Source organism: Pteronotus mesoamericanus, unplaced genomic scaffold (genome assembly GCF_021234165.1).
Source record: "Pteronotus mesoamericanus isolate MK-2021 breed Mesoamerican mustached bat unplaced genomic scaffold, CSHL_Meso_final scaffold_21, whole genome shotgun sequence".
NCBI classification, from domain to species: Eukaryota; Metazoa; Chordata; class Mammalia; order Chiroptera; family Mormoopidae; genus Pteronotus; species Pteronotus mesoamericanus.
The window spans coordinates 31,396,903-31,402,089 of NW_026555310.1; the positions used below are offsets into that span (position 1 = coordinate 31,396,903).

The following is a 5,187-nucleotide window of genomic DNA, read 5'->3' on the forward strand; positions in this document are numbered from 1 at the left end:
ATTTCACTAAATATTATTCTGAGTCACTAGAATACAAGTTACAAAAGGGGAGGGACAAATGATGGATACTTGATAAATATTTGTTGAGTGATTTAAGTAATGGGAATGGACAAAATATTACACATTAATTCATTTTAGGATTATTTATTACAAAGAAAACTTGAAAACAACCTCATTGTACAATAATATGTTATAGAACATCCGTAAGTTAGGTTATTACTTGGCCATAAGTTATGTTGTAAAAAAATGTTTAATGACATGGAAACATATCCATAAATAATAGTAAAAAAAAAAAAGCAAATTTTGAAAAAAAATTCTTGAAAATTTGCACATAAGAAATTTGGAAAGATTAATATCAAAACATTAACAATGGCTATTTTTTTAGTAATTTTTTGTAAAATGTTTATATTTACAATTTTCTTTATTATTTTGATTATCATAAAAAGGTTACTTAAACAAACAAAGCAACATAGTCATGAGCACTGAAGCACAGAGTGATGTGGATGCTTCTGCTAGTGAGTCAACCAATATTTATTGAGTGTCCAGAAAACTGTACTAGGGATATACGAGTGGCAAAACAAAGTACCACAGGTAAAGAATTGGGTAAGTTTACATTAAGAACTAAGGGAAGCCTTGCCCAGTGTGGCTCAGTTGATTGGGTATTGTTCTGCATTCCAAAATATCGTCAGTTCGGTTCCCAGTCAAGGCACATACCTGTGTTGCCAGTTCAGTCCACAGTCATGACACACAGCAATCAATGTTTCTCTCTCACATCAATGTTTCTCTTCCTTTCTCCTTCCTTTGCCTTCTCTCACTAAAAATAAAAAAAAAAATTTTTTTTAATAAAAAAAATGGGGACAGTGGGGTGACTGGATGAAAAATGGTGAAGAAATTAACCAAAGAACATTAATGCATGACTCATCAATATGGACAAAATACGGGGAACTTGAATATATGAAGCTTCTCCAACCCTGACACTCTGATCTCACTCACACCCTCCTACTGAGCCACTTTTCCTGTAATAAAAAGGCCCCAAATTTTGTTTTGTTTTGTTTTTTAACCTTTTCTACTCAAATTAATTATGTACCCATCTTCCACATCTCTAAACACAATAGTAAGCCCTAGCATTAGTGTGGACATAAAAACAAAAGTTGAGAGGAGTCTAGGAATTAAGGAAAACTCACTGAGATTTCTCATACTACGGATGGCCCACACCTTGGTGACACTGCTCTTGCTAGTTTTTAGAGAAGACAGAAACGAGTGCAAACAATGTGAGATTACCCAAATCAGTAGAGTAAGAATTTGCCAAGAGTACTTGCAAAAACATTGTGCTAAAAATAGACTTTCAGAAAGAAAATTTAAAAAATGAAGGTAGATATCAAAAAACAAGTTAAATTTTTTTACTTCCTCAGATGTATTTTACTATTAAGTTTGTTTGTTTATTTATAATTATGTTTAGTGGGTAGCCGAATGGCAAGAACTATATAGTCTGAGTAGGAGTAGTAATAAGATGTTGGGGAGAAAAAACCCAGAAGGCACACAGGGTTAAAATTTGTAATATATCTTATGTCATGCTAAGCTTCATTCTTGCCATTTAATAGCTTAAGCATTTTATCATATTGTCAAAAATAAAAACAACAATAATGAATAAAATCCCTTAGCCTCACATTAATGAATATATAAAAATATCACCTTGTATTAATGTACCATATTTTACTCAGTTAGTAATTTTAATCTTCAGTCACTAAACAATGTCTTTAGCTTCATTTCATGACATGCCAATTAAATTTTATCTGCATTTCATATTATGTTCTTATTAATTTACAAGTCTAATAATCAATTCAATGTACTTGCTGTTCCCTCTGCTGGGAAGACTCTTGCTAGGGTCCCCATGTCTGACTTCCTCACTTCCGTCAAGCCTTTACACAATCCGCACCCTCTCCTTCAACTTGTCCTTACCATTCTAATTGCCAACTTGTGCCCCTCTCCCTAACTAGCAATCTCCTTTCCCCTTCTCTATTTTGTTCATAGCATGTATCTTCTAACATACTAATAAATTTATTCATTTGTTCAACAAATATTTGTGCCAGGCATTATTAAGTAAACTAAATAGCTAAAAAATCTCTGACCTCAAGTAACTTATATTCTAAGTAAGTTACTTAAGACAGTCAGTACACAATAAATATAAAAATAAGTAAATATTATTTATTGAGTAAATAAGTGTATATATCTTTGAGCACTTATCAAAGTACTTTTATAAAATAAATTTCTAGAAATGAAATTGTTAGGTCAAAGAATATGCATATTGTAGCGTTTTGTAGAATACAACAAAATTGCTAATCAATGACCAACAGGAAAAAATTGATCTAGCAAACTTATGTACAGGTGCATATGTGCATATAATTATTGATAAGTATTTGTCATATGAGTACCAAATATCTTTTCTGGGCCTGGCCTATAACTTAATCTGAGAACATGTCTTTCTTTTATATATATATTTTTTAACTTTGCATACTTTAATTTCAGAGCAAAATTAGAAAAAAACTACAATATACAGCATTCAAACCCAATGTCAAAGGTGAGAAGGGAAGGCTCAAATCCCTTGTAGCCTGCCTTAGGCAAAGACAGCAGAGGAATAAACCCCTAAACATCAGCAAAGGAAATCAGGTGGGCTAGAGCCTCTCAGAGCTACCACAGGAGCCATGAAGACACTACACAGAGGACACAAGGTCTGCAGGTAGAAACTCCTAATCTGCTTCTTCCATGTGAGAGGCATCCTCGTCATCCTCAAGGTGGTGGGGGCAGTATTTCATTAGGAATAGCAGCGCTGGGTTCTTCTGTTGTCACTTCATCTTCATCAATGCCTAGGCCTAGCTTGATCATGCGGTAGATGGGGTTGGAGTAGGTTTGGGGATCCTGAAGTGAGAAGCCAGAAGAGCAACAGTCTCAAACAGCAACACCACAAGACCCTTGATAGCCTTACCATCCTTGTCTGCTTCCACCTTCTGCCACAGAGTCTCCACAATAAGGTAGTTGGGGTTAATTGTGGAGGTTAATTGTGGGTCCAGGTGTTTTTTGGCCATAATGTAGCCCACTGCAGAGTTATCAGGAAGTGCCTGGGCTTTCCTCTCCATGTTAGCTGTCCAGCCGCAGGTGCTACCCACAGTGCAGCAGAGTGAAGACACAAGCCTATTAGAGATTGTCGCCTTCTCAAGCTTTTTTTTTTAATTTTTAATTTTTAAATCATGTTTATTCTATTACAGTGCTTCTCAACCTTTTTATCCAAGATTTCTTTTATGAATTTGCAGAGGTTCTCAAACTTGACCTTACTGTTACAAAACTCTTCCCATCAAACTCCTTCAGCTGCTGCACAAAGTACCCATCAGTAGGCTCCGTTGTACATACTACCTCAAAATATATCCTACCATCCACTTCCATACTCACTCCACACAATTGGCAATTCACCAGTGATGTAATAAATGGCCTTCTGGCTCTCCTTCCTGAAAGAGACATTTTTAAAAAGAGAAGTGATTTCATCTCCAGGCTAGGGGGTATGATAGTGTAGAAGCTCAGAAAGGCACCACTGGTAAGTCGAGTCCTCATGGATTCCAAGTTTTAGGTTTTTAGAGAATGCCTTGTAGAATGTCTTATAGTTCTCCTTGTCTTCCATCAGCTCAGGGTAGAACTCGAGGCACTTCTTAAACAATGTTTTTACAATTGACCTTCAAGATTTTGTTCTGCTGGAGCATTTCTTGGAGGATGTTCAGGAGCAAGTCCTCAGAGTGAACCACACTGCAGACGAAGTTGAGATACTCTGGTATCAACTCCTCACAGCTGTCCAAGATGAACATATAGCAGACATAGAGTTTGATACGGTTTTCTTCTTACTCTCAAAGAGGTCAGAGGGAGCCCAATGGGGGATGAGTAGCAATGTCCTGAATTCCAACTGACCTTTTACGGAGAAGAGCGTGACTGCTGAGTGGACTTCCCAGTCATTGGTAAGGCTCTTATAGAACTCTCCATATTCCTCCTTTGATGATATCATCAGGGTTTCTGGTCTAAATGGGCTTGGTCTTGTTCAGTTCTTCAAGATCAATGTATTCCTTCTTACTCTTCTTTGTGTTCTCTTTCTGATTCTTAGCACTATCATCCTCCTCATCTGAGTCCCCGTTCTCAGTCTTGTGTTTCTCTTCATCATCTTTATCTTCCTCTTTTTTATCCCCTTTCTCTTCCTCTGCTTCATCATCACTGATTTCTTTCTCTTCTTCCTTCTCCAAATAAAGGGCGATGGGATAACCCATGAACTGTGAGTTCTTTTCCACCACTTCTTTGACTTTCCTCTCCTCTAGGTACTGTGCCTGGTCTTCTTTAAGATGGAGGACTATTTTGGTATCTTGGCCAATGGGTTCACCATGGTCAGTTCACACAGTGAAGCAACCTCCAACAGGAGACTCCCAGGAATACTGCTCATCATCGCTGTGCTTTGTGATCACAACCACTTTCTCTGCCACTAAGTTGGCAGAATAAAAGCCAGCACCAAATTGGCCAATCATGGAGCTGTCTGTACCAGCCTGAAGAACCTCTCTAAATGATTTTGTACCGGACCTGGCAATGCTTCCTAGCTTATTTTTGAGATCAGCTTGGTCATGCGAATGCCTGTGTCCACTATAGTCAGGGTGCATTCCTGAGGGTTGAGGGATGAGGTCAATTTTCAGCTCTTTACCACTGTCCAACTTGGGAGGGTCAGCCAGATTCTCATATTATGTCTAGTCCAAGGCATTAGAAGCATTACTGATATCTCCGGAAGGAAAATTTCCTTATTGGAGTAGAAGGTGTTAATGGTGAGAGACATGAGTTGAGCAATTTCTGAGTAAAAGGCAAAAGTCCCCACTTCCTCCTCTTCGTGGTGCACTTCCTCAGGCATCTTAGAGGTGAAGAGATGCAAGTACTAGAGAGCAGGGGCTGTGCTGGGCTCACATACCACAGGCAGCGTGCGCGGGGGTGACTAAAGAGCTCTTTCTCTTATATTTAAGGAAGTGATGGTGAGAGTAAATGGTGGTATTTTTTTATTAATGTTCTTACTGGGAAAAATATTTGTGGTTTTCTTATGGAGGGGAATAGAATTGGTATTGTTTGAGAACCACTGAGACTTTTCTGAGAACAAAGCCTGAGGATAAAATCTGAGAA

The 5,187-nt window shown here is 37.8% G+C and overlaps 1 pseudogene; it reads right to left on the reverse strand.

The window, feature by feature from the left end:
* Nucleotides 1–2,747: 2,747 nt before the first annotated feature.
* LOC129084760 (heat shock protein HSP 90-beta-like) lies at nt 2,748–4,924 on the reverse strand (annotated as a pseudogene).
* Nucleotides 4,925–5,187: the final 263 nt, after the last annotated feature.